The 23,453-nt window shown below is 39.3% G+C and overlaps 1 protein-coding gene across 2 annotated transcripts in view; it reads right to left on the bottom strand.

Annotated features, from left to right (window-relative positions):
• THSD7B (thrombospondin type 1 domain containing 7B) overlaps positions 1-23,453 on the bottom strand; it is a 1,176,114-nt gene that overhangs the window by 265,288 nt on the left and 887,373 nt on the right. The gene's annotated exons all lie outside the window — the stretch shown is intronic.

Below are 23,453 nucleotides of genomic sequence, written 5' to 3' on the forward strand. Positions count from 1 at the left end.
GGTATACATATAGCTGATTCACTTCACTGTAGAGCAGAAACTAACACAACGTTGTAAAGCAATTATACTCCAAAAAAAAAAAAAAATCAACAACTGGAAAAAAAAAAGAGTAATAGGAGGACAAAAAAGGACAAAACCACCAAAAAATCATCTGAACTTATCCTAGATTTGATTTTTGTTTACTTGTTTAAATGGCACTTATGTAAATGGCCCAATTTTTCACTTCAGTCAGTATTTTAAAAGGAATTTCTGCTTTTTACAAGTAAACATTTTTTCCCTTGCTAACATTTCAGGATCAGTTAAAATTTTTATTTATTTTTTTTAAATACGGGCATAATCTATCCAGATAATCCCCAATACAAATATCCTACCAGTTGCAGATGTTTCTCACATACTTTTTCAGCTGGAATGTCTCCAGTCATACCATGAACTGATAATCTCAAGGTAAAACATTTTTGAGATTTTGCTTAATTTTTTGAGTCTTTGGACTAATGCCATTTATTTTATTAAGAATGAACGGTATTTTTGTGCATCTTTTATTCACCCTAATTATGGACTCTAAGGATATATCTTTATTTTCTAGATCGGCATGTCTCAACCTTGGCACCACTGACGATTTAGATTAGATAATTTTGTGGGTACACAAGTGTGTCCTGTGCATTGTAAGATACTTAGCAGCATTCCTGGCCTCAACCCATTAGATGCCAATAGTACACACACCCTCCCAGTTTTGAAAACCCAAAATGACTTCACACATTGCCAAATGTCACCCCCAGTTGAAAACTACACTTCTCAACCGATTCCTAATCACGGACGTCTCTGAGAATATAGAGTTCTGATGGCATAACTTCAGACCTACTAAATCAGCATCTCTGGGGGAGAAGTCCAGGAATATTTTTGTCTTTAAGTGTCCCAAGTGGTTCTGATCCAGCCTGCCCACTGACCACCCACTTTTGGCATGATGCCTTTGGACATGGTATTTGTTAATGGATATTTGCTGCGTTCATCATCCTAAAGAAACTATGGTTTAGGATCGTTTTTATTACAGCTCTTGAAAATCTACCAAGTCACAAGAAATAAAGAGACCACAGCCTAGGAACAATGTTGTTAAGAACTCTTTATATACACTTCTTTAACACAGGGTAAGTATACACAGGGGCTTTCAGTTGCCCATTTCTCTTATATTCTGAATTCCTTTCTTTATTCTGAGCACAGCAGAGAATAAGTCAATCTGAACACCATTTATCCAACTATCTATCTATCTATCCATCTATCTATCTATTTACTGGTGAAAGCCAAACCTAGCTAATGCTTTAGGACAAAGGAATCAGCTAAGATGACAATGGATACACACACAATACTTCCCAGTTTGTACATCTGCTCCATAGCAGGTGGGGCTATTCATTAATTTTGAATAGTTTTTGTTCTTGTTTTTATCCACATCCTAGGAACAAAATCCATTACACATCAAACCAACATCACCTGCATTTTCTTTGTTGGGACTATTATAGCCATTAATGATGAATAAAACAAGATACTTTCTTAAGTAGTGTACAAGCAAATGTTACTTGAATTTCATGTTTAGATAACTAATTTGGAGTTAATTTAGGGGATTTTTTTTATCATGCCAAGTTAATTTTTTTTTTCCAAGATGACAATGCACTGAATAATATGAAGAGGAATTTTAAATACTTTCAAAAAGTATTGCTGTTTGAAAATTAAACCTCTATGAATATACAAATGAAGAGTTTTTCCAATGATAATACATTATTTTAAAATATTCATTTTCTAGGACTTCCCTCATGGCACAGTGATTAAGAATCTGCCTGCCAATGCAGGGGACACGGGTTCGAGCCCTGGTCCAGGAAGATCCCACATGCCGAGGAGCAACTAAGCCCATGTGCCACAGCTACTGAGCCTGCGCTCTAGAGCCCACGAGCCACAACTACTGAGCCCACGCATTGCAACTACTGAAGCCCGCACATCTAGAGCCTGTGCTCTGCAGCAAGAGAAGCCACCGCAATGAGAAGCCCGCGCCCCACAATGAAGAGTAGCCCCTGCTTGCCGCCAACTAGAGAAAGCCCATGCACAGCAACGAAGACCCAACACAGCCTAAAATAAATAAATTTATAAAATATTCACTTTCTATATTTCATTTCAATAAGTTTAAAATTTGAAAGCTATGATAAACATTCAAAGATATTTTTAAGTTCTACAAACTGTCTAAATTAGAATACACTGGATTTATGAATGTCTATATTGAACTCTTTGCACAAGAAACTAAGAATAGCTTTAGCATATGACAGAATTCACAGACACTGTTACTAAGTGCCATGAATGCAAATTCCATCTCCAAACACCTGGGTGTTATGTGAACTGAGATGAGTTATTTAAATTGTTTATGCTTTGGTCTCATCGTTACAATGAGTATTATAAAAGCACATAAACAAAGGGCTGTGCGAATTCTCAAAGCAGTGTCTCCACCCACCAAGAGCCAAATAAAGGCTATTATTATTATCTTTTATATTTGTTTTAAATCAAGCAGGCTGATAGTTCTAGCAGGTATACATGTACACACTCTCGCTCACCACACCTCATTTCTTCCTTGGCCATCCTCAGATTAAGGTGAAGAGAAAACTGGGTGAATCTTCACCTGATTCTGCACTACACTTACAATCACCATTAGTCAACCGATATACTAGATATGCCCTTAACACATTCAATGCATTAACAGGACTACATAGAATAAATCAGATCCATCACTCCTGCATAAAGTGACCCAGTAGTCTAATGGAGGCTTTGGAGGATTCTAAGGGCCACAGAATGCATTCAGAGTTGTAGTATGAACTTGACCCACATTAGACTGAAGACCATTGCTCTAGGTTATCACTGATGATCAACTCAGGGGTGAGTGGCAATTGATATGCTACATAGCATGCAATCATCAGTTTAGGTCAGGCATTATGGTTTTCAGATTTCTTCAAGTTCAAGATCCTAATTTACTTTCAAGTGTGAAAAGAACCAATAGAAATAAAAACATGAACAAGTTGAATAAAACAATTTACTTCTCAGGAATGTTCTAGTATAAAAGGAATCATTTAGTAAACATTTATCAAATGACTGGGTATTGAATGATACTAGAGGGTAGGCAAAAAATGAAGAAATAGCAGGCAAGAAGTACACAGGACTGGAAACCCAGCAAAGGAAAGATGACAGATACATACAAAGGAAATGAAAAGGGAAGACAGAGTAAGTGGGGATAACTAGTAGCTAGAGGTACAACCCAATTCAGAGGCCCCTTCCACTGGGCAACTCATGGGCAAAGGATATTTTTTTAAATTTTTATCTTATATTGGAGCATAGTTGATTAACAATGTTGTGTTAGTTTCAAGTGTACAGCAAAGTGATTCAGTTATACATACATATGTATCTATTCAAAGGATATTTTTCAACTATGTTATTTTTAACCTACAATATAGTTCTGTGGGCAATATTAAGTGTGTATAGACTCCTTAAGTCAGATAATTTCTTTGAGGACTAAATCAGAGGTGGTAAGTAAAGTGTACTTATCAAATTGTGGGCCTTGGTGTTTAACAGAACTAAAGAGACTTTTTTTTTTTTTTACTGTAACCTTGGGCAACTTATGTAAATTCTACTGAAACAATTAACTCATCCATACAACGGGAATGATAATACCTACATCTTATGATAAATTGATGTAGATGAAGTGTTTAGCACAGAACTAAGCACTTGGTACATCTGCCTGGAGAGTTTCTATTATTATGAGGAAGGCTATTGGAAATGAAATGTAAGACATGACTGCAAAGAAGATTCCACCATCTCTTGCCTTGGCTCAGGAAGAATTTTCCAAACCCTACCAAACCCTCTTGACGCCTAAGAAATGTGACTGGAGCCTCCCTTAAATTATAATGTTGAAGTCAGTAGGCTCTTCCAAGGACTGCATGGCCCTCCCAAGGATATTGTGTTATATTTCCAAGTGATGCTCTTGCATTATGCTTAGTGTCTATAAAAATGGGGCTACAGTACAAGCTACCATATAAGACCACAACTTCAGGAAGTCAGAAACTGGAATCTAAGGTCTGCTGGGAATTCTTTCCAGAAGCATCACGATCAAAATCCCTAGTACTTAAAGAGTCTAATGAGAAAAGCGTGAGTATTTGCACAAGAGTGCTGGCCATATTTTCACCTCGCTTACTGAGGTAGTCATATCCAACAAAAACAGGTGCCATGCCCCTCTGTGCTAATGCTGAATTCATGAGAATTTTAACATCTAAGTAATACTTAGGGGCATATATTGTAGCAACGCTTTTCAGACCATTAGGAGCATTTGAGCTTCATTACTGATCACAAGAAGAATAAACATAAGGCAGAAAAAATAGCTTATGCCCTGGGATCAGGAATAAACCTTCTTAAGGTCACTTTCTCTACCTCCATGGCAGACTAGACACTAGGCTGCTTATACACCTGGATCTTTATTACCTATACCTTCTTCCCTAATAGACCTTACTGAAATTGACCCATTTATTCATCCATCCATCTAATCACTTGGTCACAAAATATAAGGAACTATGAATAATTTATAAAAGTATTTTCTGTGTGTGTATGCAGATATACATGAACATATAAATAATTTAACTTTTGGGAGGCTATAGTAGTGGCAGTGACAGGCAGGTAGACAGATAATAGTAGCACAGTAATGTAGTTTCCCTAATGGCAATAACCAATGGGGAAATCCTGGTAAACAAGAGAAAAGTAGGTACTTCAGTCTTGAATGGAAAGGATGTGTTCAGGGCAGGCATGAAAAAAATAGGCCATTACAGAGAATGGACCTGTCAGACACCTGCTATTTAGTTGAACTCTGAGTTCTGGGACTTTTGGATCACAGCACATCACTTGCAGGTCACAATCTAGAGAAAAGATGTCTCTTTTGATGTTTTTAAGTATTTAAATTACTGTACTATACTAGTGGGAAAGGTCTTTTCATGAGGCAAGGAAGAGGTATTCACTACTGACCGTTCCTGTCATATGTTTCTACCTGGAATGAATCATTTAAGCAGAGTGGCAATTTGATGCTTAATTATATTTTATTAAACTTGAAATACTGCTGTGTTTACTGGAGGAAAATTGTACTCCCAGGTAAAATTAGCTCAAATAGCTGCAGAACAATCTCACTGTGCATTGTTTGAAATTTAGCTATCTTAAGCTTTGGGCAGAAAGCTCTCAGAGTAGCTGCCTGGAACAGATGGGTATTCTCATTAAGGAATGATGGAGAAGCAGGTGGTTGAGCTAAGCTGTTGAGACAAGAGCTCTCAGATAAGAACAGTCACCTGGTAAGTGGATATGGTCGGGTGACCTGGAACCCTCCAAACATCTCTGTGATGCCTGAGGTCACATTTTCCTATTCATAGTGTCTAGCAATGTACATAACACATAGAGTTGAGTTCAGCTTGATCTTTCTCTTAATCACCACACAGCCTGAGCCTTGGGAGAAAAAAAAATCACCAAAAAGGGGAAAAAAGTTACTAATTGCTTTCCGCTGTTATCTGATTATTTTCAATTCTAGCAACATGAAAAGGGATGGCTTAGCAGGAAATGTAAAATTATCAGAGAATTTAGCTAAAGAAATAAAGCAAGGACCTGTATGAATTCTCAGCGTGTCTCGTAGTTAATTTTTTGAAGACGCTGGCTGTCAATGTGGGACGGTTAGGCAGCCTTCTTAGGCTTTAATGGTGACTGAAATCAGCAGATTATTAACTACTACTAAATGGCTAGTCTTTCTGCCCCCTATCACCTCTAAACTCTGATAGACACGGATAAGTTTGTTTTCTTTTCAGTTATGGTATGAAGAGGGCAGGGGTTGCTGGCCTTATAATAGGAAATGATAATGTTCTACCTGGAAAGACTAAGTAAGCAATGGAATCTGCTACTCCAGATCTATTCACGTTCATCATCTTCACCAAGGACACCCACATTACTTCCCCAAAGCTGCTCCTGACCGGAGTTCAAGAAAGGGTAGGAAGAATTTGTTTCAAGAGGTCATGATTTCCAGGAAATGAGGGTGACATGCTAGAAAAACAGAAGAGCTGTTAGCTTGCTGTCCTGCAATCGTGAACTGCTTCAATCAGGTACAGAACCCAGTTTACATGCACATCAAGGAGAGGAGGGGAGGGGGCGGGCGGCCACTGCTCAGCTAACACGACATTCGAACAACGTGTTCTATAGGGCAGACCCTGCACTGGCGGCCTGGGACACACAGATGAAAGAAACATGGAAATGAAAGGTCACTATGCTCAGGGTCCTCAGGCACTGCGCAGTCAGGAGCCTTCCTGGATGGAGGGGACGCATGAAGGATGACTGGATGCACCTAGTGAAGACAGGAGCCTGGCACACCTTATGCCTGTGCAGAGGAACAAGCAATGTAACAGGCCCGCTTCCTGCCCTTGCTATGCACGTTCTAAGACCCTTGACCTCTCCTTTGATAAGGCTCGTAACATTTGTAATGACACGTTCCATGTCTGTGTAGCAAGGTCCCTGATTTAGTGATGCAATGCCAGGTTGCCCCTAACACACGTGGGGACCAGCGTTGGAATACAAGAGGTCACAAACCACAAGACTAAAGAGTTCGAAGTTATCTTTGAAATTTACCAACCTGTAATAGATCAGTTCTATTCTCCTACTTAACATGTATGTCTTCATGACTTGGAACATGAGGGTTCAATAAAAATTCTGGAAGGACTTGGAGTTTCAGGCTGGAATGTGGCAGCACAGGGACTGTGGGCCCAGCCCTGGGTGTCTGGCCAGCCCTCTTCTCCTTTCACTCCCAGCTGGATTCTACCCCCGGAGGGACCGTCTTACATTTATGAGTGGGCACTACAGTCAATCCCCCAAAGCTCAATTCACAAATCAGCCACCCCTGTCCACCCATCAGATCTAGGCTGTAGAGTCAGACTCAGAGAAGAGGCCCCGTAAGTTCTTGAAGCTGGTTCAGGGCCATTAGGGCAGGGAATTCCAAGGTCCTGACAGCTGAGCAGGGTTTAGATAAGGGGATGGATGGGGAAGCATGGGCTCCAGTGAGGCTTCTTGCCTGTGGGAAGGAACAGGCTAGGAGAAGGTAGGAGAAGGGCCCTCTAAGGCACGGAGGCCAGGGCAGGCCAGCTCTTGCCGAGTCTAAGGACAGAAATGCACTCCACTCCAACGATTTCATTATAGACTGATGCAATCATTCTTAAGAACTCCCCTCCTAGCAGGTAATCAGGAAAGGTACAAATGCCAATTAAAGCTCTCTCAGTTTGGGCCATTTTAATTAGCCTCCTTCCTATTTGAAATAATTATTTTCAGGTGAATGTGCAGTTTTCCTTCCAGCCATTTCCCTTTGCCCCCTCCAGGAAGGTATCTGGGTGCCTGGCAGCCAGCAAGGGTCTCAGAGCTGCGTGAAGAAGGGCCCTGCCAGCATCTGCAATAAGAGTGGCCCTCGTCCACCGGCTGGCTGCTCACCCTGGTGACATCCACCAGGGAAGTCTCACTTCAGGGTGAAAATCTCACAAACCATTCCCTCTCGGCCTGATGAGGGGCTGTTGTCATCTAAGCTGATGAGAGCTCAGCCCACCTGGCTCCCTCCAGGTGTGGCGTATCCGGCTGGGGCCCCGTGATCAGTGCTCTGCGAGAGTCAGAGCGGGTTCCCCTGTGAAGCCTGCCGGCACCAGCACCTATCCCACCCTTCCCCGGGCATGAAGGCATTTCTGCAGACCCCACCCTTCCCCGGGCATGAAGGCATTTCTGCAGACCCCACCCTTCCCCGGGCATGAAGGCATTTCTGCAGACCCCACCCTTCCCCGGGCATGAAGGCATTTCTGCAGACCCCACCCTTCCCCGGGCATGAAGGCATTTCTGCAGACCCCACCCTTCCCCGGGCATGAAGGCATTTCTGCAGACCCCACCCTTCCCCGGGCATGAAGGCACTTCTGCAGACCCCACCCTTCCCCGGGCATGAAGGCATTTCTGCAGACTCTCTGTAGCACGGGAAACCCAGGGAGCTTCTGGGGCGGCAATAAGGCCCTACTTCTGGAGTGGTGCCCCGTAGGGCATCTCTTCCCAGAGTTCTTTTTTTGTTACTGTTTTTTTATGGTGGTAAAAGTCACATAATATGAATATACTATTTTAACCATATTTAACTGACAGTTCAGTGGAACGAAGTACATTCACATTGTTGCGCAACTCTCACCATAAGCCATCTCCTGAATTTTCCACCTTCCTAAACTGAAACTCTGTCTCCATTAAACACTAGTTCCCCATTCCCCTTCCCCACCCCCTAGCATCTACGGGTGTACTTTCTGACTCTATGAATTTGACTATTCTAGGTACCTTGTATAAGTGGAATCCAACAGTATTTGTCTGCACCTAATGCGTACTGGAATGCATTTTTAAGGTTAACTCAATATATGTCCTGCAAACAGATTGTAGCTTTTTTTCCTGTGCTATACGGTAGGCATTCACCAGCCATCTACTTCATACATAGTAGTGTACATACATCAATCCCAGCCTCCCAATCCATCCCAGAGTTCTTCCCAGAGTTCTAAACAAGACACGTTGCAGAAAACCTTCAGCTTTCTTCTGTTTCCTTAGCCGAACTCTCACCTCTAAAACATCAGCCCTGAGTCAGGGAAAAGCACGACACACGTTTCTTCTGCTCTGCTTCCCCGCCCTGCAACCCGCCCCCCCTTCTCTTTTACTACCAATCACCCACCCTGGCAAGAAGAGGAGGGCTTTTCCTTCTCCCTGTTTGAGAGACACATCCGCCTCCCATCTGAGGTGGCATTTATCCTGTCCCTTTCCCTGAAGCCGTAATGGCAGACAGGAGGCAGAGACAGAAATCTGATTGGATTAAGGACACAAATTTAAAAGCATTTAAAAAAATATTGATGTGAAGCCTCCTCTACACATGCTTCACCACCAGCTGCCAAGGCCCTGGAGAGCTGAGCCTGAACTGACGTGTCTCCTGAAAAAGGAGCACACACATTAAGGTGCCCTTAAATAGAGCAGACAGATTCTCTGAAGCCCCACCATGAGGTAGGAGGCAGGGGTCATTGGGCAACCCGCCTCTGGAGACCTAGGTGTCAGTGCTCAGGACTCAGATGCTCTCCTGGACAGCTCAACGTCATTGGTCCTTTAGTTTCAGGAAAGATGTTTTTTAATGTTAATTTGTTTCCAGGGTATTGCTGTTTTCTGTTGCTACTGTAAGAAATTACCAAAAATTTAGCCGCTTAAAAGAACAGAAAATGTTTTTCTTACAATTCTAGGAGTCAGAAGCCCAAAATCGGTTTCCTCAGGCTAAAGTCAAGATGTCAGCAGGACGGGTTCCTCCTCGAGGCTCTGCGGAGAAACAGGTACCTTGCCCTTCCCAGCTGCAGTGGCTGCCTACACCCTTCACTCCTAGCCCCTTCCTCAGACTTCAAAGCCGAGACTATGGCACGAGCACGGCCGCTTTTTCTCTGTCTCTTTGCTTCCGTCATCACATCGCTTCCTGCCTCCCTCTTATAGGGTCTTTTGTGATTGCATTGGACCCACCTGAGTAATCCAGCCTGTTCTCCCCACAAGATCCTTAACTTAATCAGTCACATCTGCAAGGTCCCCTTTGCCATGTAAGGTAAGATATTCACAGGTTCTGGGGATTAGGGCCTGGTCATTTGGGGGGCTGTTAGCCAGCCTACAACATAGGGCGAAGGTATTTCCTCCTAGCACTGCATCATCCACTAGATTAAGAACCAAGCCTACCTCATCGACTTCCAAAAATAAGAAGAAAAACAGAGTCGACACAACCAGGCTTACCATGCCTTCCCCAGTCACTGTTTTCACAACAGGTTGGTTTTGTTTTGTTTTAATTCTCTGGTTTTTCAATCACCCTGCCCGGCTTCCCTCAGCCACTCAGGCTACCTTTAGAATTACTCTCCCCACCCTCTGTTGGGTATCCTCAGGGAAGAGAAACAGGCAGACTTATTTCTTATTCAAGATGAAGCATAAGTAAGAATGTACCTCTATATCAAACAAAAGTGCATTCCAATGTCAAATACCAGGATGTGGGTGAGTCTGAGCCACGTGAAATGCAAAGCCACTTTGTCCCATCCAACTATAACGCTTCGATTGTTGGCTTCAAGAGTGAATGAAGGGACAATCATCTCTGCAGAGAAGTACTGAAATTGAGAAGGGAGTGAGAACAGCTAGAAAGAATAGCAAGTTCTAGGTCCTGGAAAAGAAGGCTACGTCCGTCTAAGCTCTCATTCACAGCAAGCGTGTCTTGTTGACCCTGCTCTGAACTGTCCACTGTGAATGATCCAGTCCACCCCATGCTTGAGAGCCAAGAGCTGGCCAGGGTTGGGATGGACATCAATACGGGCTTTCAGATGCTGTGTGGAATCGTCTTCCCAGCTTGCCTGTGCCTAGTTTCTCTGGCCTCAGGGAGAGGGAAGGGCTGCTCTAATCCTTCCCCTAGGTGGCCAGCGCTGGTGTGGGGCACGGCCAGGAGCCCTGGTAGCATAGTGGGAACTGAGAAGGAGGCCCCCTAGCATTGCATCTCCCAGGACAGAGACGGGGGTTACCCTGGCCTGACCAAGCCAACTTCACTCAAGGACCAACCCCAGGCCCTTCCCCCTCAGACGTCAATCACCTGAGCTCAATCTACCAGCCATTCCACGTATCAGCCATTCCACGTATTGTAATTCTCCCAGTGGATGTCCTAGCAATTCCATTTCTGCGCCAATTGTATGTAGTAGAGAAGACATTTTCACTTGCTGTTATCCAAATGAGGCAATTTGGAATTAAAAGCCAGTTCTTGCCATATTCCAAGGGTTTTCATTTTCCCCTTGTATTTTTTCTCTGTGCAGAGCACAGTGGGTAAAACCACAGTATTTGGAGATCCCATTCTTCAAAAACTACATTTGAATAAAATGTGTGCTTATTATTACATGCTAAATAACATACATGCAACTTTTGAGTGGAACAGTGTGAGCTGTGGAAATTGAATTAAACAGTAAACCCATAATTGCTTGTTAGGGTGCTTTAATTGACTCATAAGTACCATATGGGAAGCTGTGTGCCTGCAGGAGCCCAATTATAAGCTTGCTTATGGAAAGATACAACTCACTTTGCATGTTGGAAACATACTCCCCAGTTATCGCTGCCCTCTCAGGGAAAAAAAAAAGAATTTTCAAATAAATAAGAAATGCTTAATAAGTTAATAATGTAAACATAGTCCCTTGGTAACCTTGAAGCATTGTATTTAGGTTCTAATACAAGATCAGGAAATGAACAGTTAAAAATGCCCATTCATTTTATTCTAAGGGATTTTTAAGTCCTGAATCTCTCTGTGTTCACAGCTAACCAAGGAAATATACACAGGTAGGGCTCTTGGCTTCAAGGGATTTTTCCCCTAATTGAAAAACACCGGCAAGAATGAAACACTTCAGGAAAAAAGTGAACAAAATAAAATTACAAATGATTCATAAATTATATCAAAAACAAACAAACAAAAAAACAAACAAAAAGCATAGCTAATACAGGTGAGAGTAACAAAGGAGGAAGGGAGACCTTAAACTCTGACAGCTAATCTGGTGTGGCAGATTCCAGAAAGGAAGGTTAGGACTTGTGGTCAAGTTACCCAGCCATGGTTGGAAGCAAAGTGATCAGGGTCAGCTGTAGGCCTTGGGGAGTGGGAAACACAAGTCCAAGCTGACTACCAAGTAAAATCAGGAAATCAGAGTTTCCAGACAAGCAGGGTGAGCACCTTCAAACACTCGAGTTGAGAAAGAGTAGTCACTAAGAATCCTAAATCCAAGGGAAAAAAGCATAAATTGTCCTTCTCTAGGACACAGTGTAGCCTGCCAACTATGTCTGCATGCGCACAAGTGGTCCTGGAGTAGCTTTAGACCCCCAGCGATCTCCATTAGCCACAATGAAACCATCCAAAATAAATATTTAAGTACAGAGAGTAGCTTGTTTGTTGACGAAGCTGCAAGACAAGGCTCTTAATTAATCTCCAACCACTCCCTCCCCTAAGCCAGACCAAAAAATACATATACTCAGAATAGACAGGACAGGCTATGCAAACTCAGCTTTAAAAGTTCTCAGCCTCTCCTTCCATTTAGACTGCCTCTCTGAGTCCTTCCTCCTATGGAGAAATATTAAAACCTGTCTGGAAGAAAACCATTTATAAATGCATATCAATCATCACATTCAGTAAGACATTTGGCAGCCATCACTCTAAATTAAATCATGACAGTGAATAGGAAGGAGCCATCACCACAACCAAGCTTTTTATACATCAGTGACTCTCCCCCTGATTTTACAACACCTTAGAGTAGCTCCATTTATCTCAGTTGACTTTCTTTCATTAAAAATAATTCAATGGGGAATGACTGCTCATGGTAGAGTGCTTCTTTTGGGGGGTGATGAAAATGTCCTGGAATTAGATTGTGGTGATGGTTGCACAACTTTGTAAATACACTAAAAACTACCAAATTGTACACTTTAAAGAGTGAATTTTCTCTCAATGAAGCTACTAGAAAAACTTCATCATTTAAATATTCTGAATCTCAAATAAATCAATATAATTTTAGAAAAAGAGCTCAGAAATCATGTCACAAAATTGTCAATTAGATGCTGCATTTCCAGAAATCCTGGGAATTAGAACTCTTTACCAGCCAGCCAAGAAATTATTCTCGCAAAATTTATGCTCAACACCATTTATATTAACTTTCATAAACAATTAGTAATAAAATTAAGATTTTATTATTAATGCAGTTCTTTTCTCATGTTTCTAACCTGCAAGGTTTTATTTTTAATTTTTTTCCTTCATTAAGAAAAAAAGACATTTGCCTAGACTTTCTGTGGTGCCATATTTACCAAGTTAGAATCCTACAGAACTCTATTTGGAGGATATAATGTAACAGTTTAATAGAAGACAGAATTTCTGCCCTATGAGGGCTCATAATACACAACAGAATACTCAACTTCCAGCAGGTGAGGAGAAAAGGCTCACTAAATATATCAATATCTATGAATCACCTGCATTTAAATGTGTTCAGAATACACGAGCATTGCATGGTGGTTAATTTCTCACCATGTTATAAAAATCTGTCTGGTAAGAAATCACCTAACTCCCCTTATAAACGTGTGTTGTTTTTCTTTCCTTCCTTCTATATCATGGGCTCATTAGAGGTGTAAACTAATGATGAGATGCTTTCTAGTGTTTCCAAGTCATTTTTCTCACAGCCACTAAAAACACATCAGATGAGATTCCTTCAGAAATATCTTCCACGTCTAAATTCTGTGTTCTTCTGTCGAATGAAGCCCTCAAGTCAAACTGTATGGAAGTTTTTTGAAATTTCTTTCATATGTCTGGAAAAAATTCATACACACTTTGTTCTACAGAATATTTTCTAAAAGTATGCAATATGCTAGAAGCTTTATGCTTCTCCGGTCCCTATTTTATGTACACGTATAAGGGAAACGTATATTTGGCAGGTGTGAAAGAATGAATATGCTAATTCACACACTGCATGTGGAAAGTGGTTTATTCCATTTTTAAAGGAATATGGCAGTATTTACATAAGATTCACCTGTATCTCTGCAAACAGCTGTTGTGCAACCAATGTCTAAATCAGGAGGAAAAATGGGCTGGGTATTTTTTAACAGTTGCTCTGGGTTTGACAGATGGATGGTGCTTTAGTTACCTGCTGCACTTCACAGAAAGGCACAGGGAAGAGTTGGGCCAAATAACTGCAGCAAATAATTATAGATTTTAAAAAAAACGTACTTCCTCTTGGAGCGTAAGAGATAAGATTCTTCAAAGCCTCTGTAAAACAGAAATTTTAACTATATCTGCCATGAAATAAGCTATCTTGATAATGAGTGTTGTATGATTACTCAGAAAGCTAAACTTCACGTCATATAATCATTCCAGTACCAGTAACTAAGTAACCAATGAGGTGTAAAACTCGAATTTAGAAATAATTTGGTGTTCTCTATTGAAAAGCAACTTCAAACACCCAGGATATTAATTGTTGCATTGCTACAGAGAAACAATAAATCAGCCCCATATCCACATTTATCTCCCCGCCCCGCCCCCCCCGGGCCTTACTAAAGCATACTACATTTTCTTGTGGATCTGTTTACTTAAAACATCTAAGGAACTCTCCTTTTTCTACAAATGATTTCCTCTTTGTAGATCACTATGGGTGCTCACACTTTACATGGAACCATAATCACTGCCATTATAATAAATTGTCTGTCATGTACAAAGCTGATGTCATGTCAAGAAGACATTTGTTTTCATTTTCTTGTCTCCTCCATAGACTCTGGCAAGATGCTGCGGACATTATGTTTATCCATTCCCATTTCCTCTTCGGTCCTCTGGAGACCATGCATTTGCTACATCCTTTATGATAAGTGAATTTGTTACACTTTTTAATTCTGTTCTAGAATCTCAAACTTAATAAAACCCCATAATAAAAGTCTGAATAATGGTGCATTCAGAGGATCATATGCACTATATATATTCACTGGTCATACAATTTCGTTTCTCTCTCAAGACTTTTTAATGAAGAACAAATCACTTCCCATAATATGTAGATGGATTCCTGAAAAGTTGTATGCAAGAAATATGAGGGAAATGAATCTATTTTAATGCAACAGGGAAGCCTGCTATGGAAAGGCTTTCTATCCAGAATAATGGTATTTAACCTCAAAGGTGCATTTTTCAATGTAAACAGCCAATATTGTGCTTATTGTGTGAAATTGAATTTGTTTAAAGTGATATATATCTCAAAATCAAATGCCTCCAATTTCTTTTTCTTTTTTTCTAGATTTTTTTTTTTTTGATGTGGACCCTTTTCAAAGTCTTCATTGAATTTGTTACAACATTGCTTCTGTTCTATGTCTTGGTCCTTTGGCTGTGAGGCAGGTGGGATCCCAGCTCCCCGACCAGGGATCGAACCCGCACCGCCCCCCCCATATCCGAAGGCTTAGTCCCAACCACTGGACTGCCAGGGAAGTCCCTCCATTTTCTTATGTGTAATATTTTACCAGCTAAAATTAGCTGAATTAAGGTTACAACTGTCTTCCAATGTCTTACTAGTTATGAGTGAAGATGGGAACTTGATCTAATTTTACTTTTAAGCACTGAGAAATAATGAATCTTAAGGTGACTAACAATATTCAATTCATACATTTAACTACTTTGAGGAAGTACTGGCCACCTGCATGATTGTAACCAGATCTTCTCCTAATAACACGTTTTACACATTTGTTTCAAATCTTCACAGCGCCCAAGTGAAACTTGCTTTACAGCCAGAGTTCATGCCAACAACCCAGACCCAAGAACAATCTGAAGAGGCAACATGACCAGTCAGGAGAATGACTCTGGCTCTGGCTTTTCCTGTAATAGCTGCATGACGCACTGGGCTAGGCTCATTGAGACTTAAGTGTATTTATATGCAAAATGAAGGAGATGGACCAGGATGAGCTGGGTCTCTTCCAGCTCTAATACTGCTTGATGGTATTGTGAGTACACGCACGTACAAAGCATTTTGTTGTGTATTGTTACAGTCCGTGGTTCTACTGAGAACATGCAAGATTAGCACAGCCAGCTGGTACTAAAGCATTTATGCATAACTGTTTTTATTTCACTTAGTGACATATTGTTAAGTACACACAGCATGCTAACATACGATAGAAAACATTCTACAATTTTGGTAAAAACAAATTCCATACTTCTTTTAAGAAGGCATTTTAGATAACAAATATAAATTAATTAGACTTCCAGGTAAAGATGGCAGAGTGGGAACTTGCATACACTTCTGATTCCTGCTTAAACTTCATTAAAATTTTGTGAGTCCTAAACACGCTAAAAGAATGGGACAGAACAGAATGGTGTCATGGTTCTGGAAGCTGTAAATCAGGGGACAAGAGGTAAAGGACTAAACAGACTGAAGAAAATATTAAATTCTAAAATGTAAACGGCAAAAGCCAAAGATTAAGCTGTCTTAACGGCAAAAGCGAAAGATTAAGCTGTCTAGAGATCACAGAATCTCTAGAAGTGGGGTTGAAGGGGGGGAAACAGGGGTTTTTAAAAGAGCAGAAATTGCCCAGAGTGTTTATAAAGCAATCAGATGCCCAGCTCACTCCTCATGACACATCGCAAGAATGTTGACTCCCCTCCATCCAGCCCCTTTGCAAAAGACTGGAGGTTAAAATGACCGTATCATAGGCTCACTGAACTGGAAGCAGCCAAAGACCTAGTTGAGAAGATTTAAGATTACTTGATCATGGTCATACTGAACACTGACTGAAACCTCTGACCTTCTTCCCTAACTCAGCTCCCAGAAACTGACAACTAAGTCTTCCTCCTCAAGGCACCCAATGTGGAAGTCTTCTTTAGGAAATACAAAGTACAAGAGGAAAGACCTAACTCTGTTGACATGAAAAGTTTCCCAGCTGAACAGCCCAGCTGGATCATGCTATTCTTAAGCTAGTAAGGGGCAGCCAAGTTCATGTAACTCGACTTTGCGACTTGTAAAGAGAAGCAGAAAAACAAGGATTATCAGGTATCTGAGGAAAATGTCGACATAAAAGACAGAGTAACCAATACAAACCATGAAATAAAAAGTTGAAACACATTGAAATCTTGTAAGGGGAAGAAAACTGAGAACAAAAGGACTAACACTAAAACAATATATATATATATATAATATTTCAACCATGACACTGGAACTGAATAATCTGGAAGAGGAATGTTGAGCAAATAAAGATCCTTTAAGAAATTAAAACAAAGTAGCAGAAACTAAAAAAGAAACTCAACAGAGTGTAGGATTAAGTTGAGAAAATCTTTTTCAAAAGCAGAGTGAAAAGACAAACAGATGGAAACTAGGAGAGAAAAAGATTTAGAAAATCTATCCAGGAGGTCTAACATCTGGATTTTAGGAGTTCCAGAGCTAGAGAGCAAAAAAGTTTAAGGGGAGAAATCATTAAAAAAATAGTTCATGAGAATGTAAAGGGTATATATTTCCAAATAAAAAGGTAGTTCTGAATGCTTAATAAACACAATATAGATCTATTGAGGATACATCTTAGTGAAATTTTTGAACAATGTAGACAAAGATCTCAAATGCTTCTAATGTCTCACCCTTACTAAAATCCAGAAGGAAAATATCTACAAAATTCTGTGTTTCCAGCTTAAAATTTTATACCTCATCTAATTATCATTCAAGTGTGAGAACAGAATGAAGGTGTTTTCAGAAATTCATGATTATGAAAACTTTACCTCCAAATCCTTTCTCAGGAAACTACAGAAGGATGAATTTCACTAAAAGAAGAGAGTAAATCAACAAAGAGCAGAAGACAGAATGAGAAGAGAGGATGACGTTGGAGAGAGGTCCCAGAATGACAGATATGAATATAGCAATTGAGCCGAGATTGAATAGGTCAGAAAGATCCATGAGAGTTTTTCTGAAATATGAAACTGACGGATCTGATCATCTTGCGAAGACATTTACTCAATCAGCAGAGTTTGGGGTTTTTTTCAGTGCTGAGAAGATGAAAAACAAAGTAAAGAAAAAAATCTAGAAAATGATTAACTCCAGGCATAATAAAATGTTACATGAAAGGAATGATTATCATAGTTTACTTACACATGTTAAGGCTTTCAAAAACACTGATACAGTCATGCTAATATAAACATTGAATATATTGATCTAATAAAATTACATAATTACTGTACGGGGTAATGGGAATTGTGCCTGCCTAGTTAGGGCAGGGTGAGACAAGAGAGCTACATCCTTATAATTCATAGTGGGAAGGCAATAGTTAATGCTTAAATTTGAAAATAGAAGAAGCCACAAACCAAACACAGTTTTTGGAGACATGGTTCAAAAAACAACTTAATTAGCTAGAATAAATGAAAGTAGTTGACTCTGGGGAGGGGCAAACGTAGGCAAACATCATAGATTTTAAAAATTTTTTAGTTTTGTTGTAGAACTATTTGACCCTTCAAATTATGGACACATATACATCTGATAAAAATTAAAATTAAAATGAATGAGGGAGTGATTAAAACAGATTAAATCTAACATTTAAAAATACTCTCACAAGTATATATAATAGTATATTGAATCAAATGTATAATATACTGGAATATGTATCATAAATACATACAAAGCCTTTGAATTTTCCTCCTTTGGCCAATATAATACAAGGGAGCATAATTCTATATTTTGGTCCTCTAGTATTCCACCTATTTATTTCTTATCTTTCTCAACAAAACCAACAGAACAAAAAGTGGCAGGTTTCTTTTTTCTTCTGACTTTGTGAAAAGAGCAGAAACAGCTAGTCCTGCATTTCATTTATTAATGGCTTACTATGTGCCAGTTATTCTATTTAGCATTATGAAGTAAAAATACAAAAAAAGAAATCCAGTCCTTGGCTTTTGACAGCTTACGTGGTTGGCTGAAAATGAGGTTGGTTAGATGGGTGATGTAATTGACTTTCAACCCCCAAAGGAGAAACTAGAACAGGATGCAGAGGAAACTGCTGATAACAGAAGTCAAACTGATGAAGATGAAATGCAATGGTTATCAGCTCATAATGAGACAGGAGCTATCAGGAACACCAGGGCTTCCAAGAGAGAATAATTATTACTGATCTGTGAGGAAAGGTAAAGGTAGCTGTTTTCTTAGAAGTTCTTGGTTCACTTCCTTATTTAGAACTATTCTGCCTTTTTCAGGACATTCAACCCCCAGTGGTTACTGGCTTAAAAATCACATAATCTCTGGGTTTTTTTTTCCATGTTTCTATTTCTCCATTTCTAAGAAAGTAGCTTTAATTTCTGTATCTCTTTGATTTCACAAGTCACAAAGAAATAGTCCAGTGCAAATCCAAGACACTGGACATGAATTCTATTATTGAGGGCATGTCTACTCCTCCAACCTGCTGCTTGCTAAAGCAAATAATGCCAGAAATCAATTTGAGAGACTGCTGACCACAGTTAACAAAGCCAAGTCGAAATAATCTCATTTTATTCTCAGCCAAGACAAACTCATTAGTGACTGTGAGGGATCTGCTTCTGTCCAAACTGTGCAACCTTTTGGGGAAAAGGGATGCAAATGTACATTATCTGAAGTTGTTTCAAAATAAAACAAAACAAAAACCAGGAAGGATAGTGGGCAAGTGCAACCCAAAACATCCAAGAAAATGGTTGGTAGTCTGGGTGCAAAAATGATAAAAATATTCTTGAAGTACTTGGCTTTAACTCGTTTAGGTACTGCTAACATTCAAGTTTCCCAGTAGCCTGTTTTCTCGGAAAAGTTGAACCAACGTAAAAGAAACCAAGAAGACTCAGTAATCTATATCAAAGTGAGAGTGAGTGTGAAAAATTCTAAGCAGAGTTAAAAGACTGCTATTTAAATATGATTGAAGATTCCAAATGTCATATTTGTCTTTCTCTCTCTGACTTACTTCGTTTAATACAATAATCTCTAGTCCATCCATGTTGCTGCAAATGGCATTAGTTCATTCATTTGGGATTGACATATACACACTACTATATATAAAATGGATAACCAACAAGGACCTACTGTATAGCACAGGGAACTATACTGAACATTTTGTAATAACCTATAAGGGAAAAGAATCTGAAAAATAGATATATATGTATGTATAACTGAATCACTGTGCTGTACACCTGAAACTAACACAACATTGTAAATCAACTATACTTCAATAATAAACAAATAAATTAAAAAAATAAATACAATGGAACATTCTGAAAATTACACGATGGGAGTCTTTTTGTGGTCAGGATTTCAAATGCAAATAACATAATGAACCCATTTTCTGAGTAAGTAAGAATTAGGAATTAATGAACCAGGATAGAGCTAAAACACACAGTCTTCAACCTAATGGGTTGATGTGAAAATTTAGTTTAAGTTACTTTCCAAATGGTGGAAACTTTCATTACATCTGTTTTTTAACTGTGAAATGCTCTTGGCTCTATAATGTTCAGTTCTGATTGTCTAAATTAGCACAGTAAAAATATGTCTGGAATGAAACCCAGACATTTGAATAGGACATCATTGACAAAATGAGTTTGCGCTAAAATCAACTGAATTTGTATGTTACCCTTTTACAAAGAATTGAATGGAAGCTAGCAGAAGAATCCAGTATTAATTTACCTAATACCCTCTTTACTGATAACTTAATTTTCATATGGCTAGGAGAAACCCAAAGGGTTAAATAAATGCCTAAATATACTGACCCACACTTTTTTTTTTTTTTTTTAAGAGAAAAAAAATGAGGGAGAAAAGAGAAAAAATAGCTTAGTCTTTTGGTAAGGAATCTTAACATAAAGTTTTCTAACTTTTTTGTAATCTGGAGATTTGGTTAACTTTCAGATAATTTTTATTTTATATATCCTAAATTCATCCCTCTTTAATTTTGGGAGATAGTTCCTTTTTCTTTCATTAACAGAGAAAGAAAACAATGAGCTCACATACTCTGCATAATCTTCAGATATAGGAAAGCTTTTCTTCCTTCTCAATCATCCACCATCAAAGGAAAATGGCCTTGAGTCCTTTAGAACCTTTAACTACATAACCAACCCTTTCCAATATTTTCAGGCAGACACACTAAAAGGGTTATGTTATAGACTGAATATTTGTGTTCCCTAAAATTCAACATGAAGACCTAACCCCCAATATGATGGTATTTGGTGATGAGGTCTTTGGGGGATAACTGGGTTTAGATTAGGTCATAAGGATGCATTCTCATGATAGAATTAACGGCTTTAAAAGAAAAGGAAGAAAGAGAGAGATATCTCTCTACATGTCCACAACCAGGAAAGACCATGTGAGGACACAGGTAGAAGGCACGCCAGAAAGAGACTTCTCACCAGACCCTGATCCTACTGGCATCCTGATCTTGTACTTCCAGTCTCCAGAACTGTGAGAAGATAAATTTCTATTGTTTAAGCCACCCAGTCTGTGGCATTTTGTTATGACAGCCTGAGGTGACTAATACAGGTTATAAATATTACAGAATTTTAAAGCTGGAAAGGTATTCAGAGATGACTCATACCAAGGATTAAAAATTGGTGGCCTTTTGAATTAAAGGTAATTTTAGGTAATTAAAAAATACCTAGGGCTTCCCTGGTGGCGCAGTGGTTGAGAGTCCGCCTGCCAATGCAGGGGACACGGGTTCGAGCCCTGGTCTGGGAAGATTCTACATGCCACGGAGCAACTGGGCCCGTGAGCCACAACTACTGAGCCTGAGCGCCTGGAGCCTGTGCTCCGCAACAACAGAGGCCGCGATGGTGAGAGGCCCGCGCACCGCGATGAAGAGTGGCCCCCCACTTGCCACAACTAGAGAAAGCCCTCGCACAGAAACGAAGACCCAACACAGCCAAAAATAAATAAATAAATAAATAAATAAATAAATAAATAAATAAATAAATAAATAAATAAATTTAAAATTACCTTTCTCTTCTTTAAAAAAAAAAAAAAAAAAACCTAAAAATATACCTTAGGGGTGATAACTCTGTAATTTTACACAAGCCCCGTCATTGTCAATTGCATTGTCCCGCCCTAATAACACATTTGTGTTAACTTGATTTACGCTTGTGACCCTGGTTACTGCTGATCTTCTTCTTTTATACATGGGGAATATAAAGTTCAGATATGTAAGGTGACTGCCCAAGCTGAGACAAGTAATTAAAACGAAAAATGGGTCTAGGATCTAGATCTCTTGATAATCTATCTGTTTTTTTTCTACACAGCCTGCCTAAGGGATATATCAGTTAACCATAGCACAAGGATATGAGGCTAGCAAATAATCTGATTACCTGAAGCATGGATATGAGGGAAAAATATCAAGCAAAAAGGAAAAAAAAAAGTCATTTTTACAAAATTTTATCTATTCATCCATCCAGATGGATTAATTCTGAAATAGTACGCAGTAACTTTGAAGATGAAATATCATCATTTTGGTAGCAAAGAGGGAAAACAAAAATTCTCATACTCTATTCCTACTTTGAGTTCTGTTACTATTGACTTCAGAAAGAATTTAAAGTTCTTTTGGTAGGAAAATATAATACAGGTTATATCAAAGGAAATAACATAAAAAGTAAAAATAATTATGGAAATTCTATATTCTATTATTGTAATAGAGTAAGTAAATCTATTAAAATGTCTGCTTTTTAGTCTAATTACATTATATAATTCCCCATGAAATATTAAAGAATTATTATTATTAGTGGTGAAAAAAGTTTCCCTTTCCAACACAACCTGTGTGCTACATCCCCTTGTGATATTTCTTCCCTTCAAAATGTCCTACTGATATACAATCAGCAAGATAAAACTAGGCATTGATAGGACTTTCTTTCAAATCTTGCAAAGACCTGAAAAAGGCAAAAAATCAAAGACTCATTCCCTAGGTAATAGGCCCTTGAACTCTCACTGTAAATGTGTATATCAGTAAAAGTGAAATGTAACATTTGTATGATGTGATAGTTTACCAAGAAATGTCCACAGGTATTATTTTATTCGATCCCTCCCCAAATTCTGGGAAACAGATAAGGCAGGGAAGTATCTCCATTCAGAGAAGAGGAAACTGAGGCTCAGAAATGCTAGACCTCATGTCCAACAGAGTCAGCCACAGATCCACATTTTCTGCAGCCTTACAATTCCACGTTTCACATGTTAGGAGGTAATGTTTCTGAGGACATTGCTATATTCATGTGAACTTCAAACAAGTTCACAGAATTCAACATGTCCTTGTTGGGCAGGGTAATTTTAGCATTATCTAAGCCTAAAATATTTGCAGTTACTCACTTCACGTAGCCCTGCTAGACATATTTTAAGCCTGCTTTTATACTTCCTACTGGACTTCATGTTAAGAGTCCTATATTACAAGTGAATCACCTATTCATTAATTTATTCATTATTTCAATAAAAATAGTTTGAATGCCAACTGTCTTGGGGGCTTGTATGTGTTTGTGATTGTGGAGTCTGAGGGTTGTGGGGAGGATAGAAAGATAAATATAGAACAAACACAGTCTACACAGGACCTTACAGTAGAGCAGGAGAGACATATCACAGATACAACTCAAAAGAGTACCTGGCATATGGCTTGTTTTCCTAGGAGTTCATGGATCCCCAGAGGGGACTGAATATTCTTCCAAGTGTCCAAGGTTACAATAGCCCATAGGTTATCATTCCTCTTTAAATGGTAGGTCTGGAGTAAATCCAGACCGGATAAAGGCCAGAGGCCTGTTGTAGCATGCTGCACCTCTGTCCTACTGCCCACCTTCAATGAGAACCTATCTTGAAAGCACCCACCCGCCTCTTGGTGGCCTTCCTTGGTTGTGACAGAGTTTAAACTTCCACGTAATTCCT

Source organism: Balaenoptera borealis, assembly GCF_965194805.1.
Source record: "Balaenoptera borealis genome assembly, chromosome: 6".
NCBI lineage: Eukaryota > Metazoa > Chordata > Mammalia > Artiodactyla > Balaenopteridae > Balaenoptera > Balaenoptera borealis.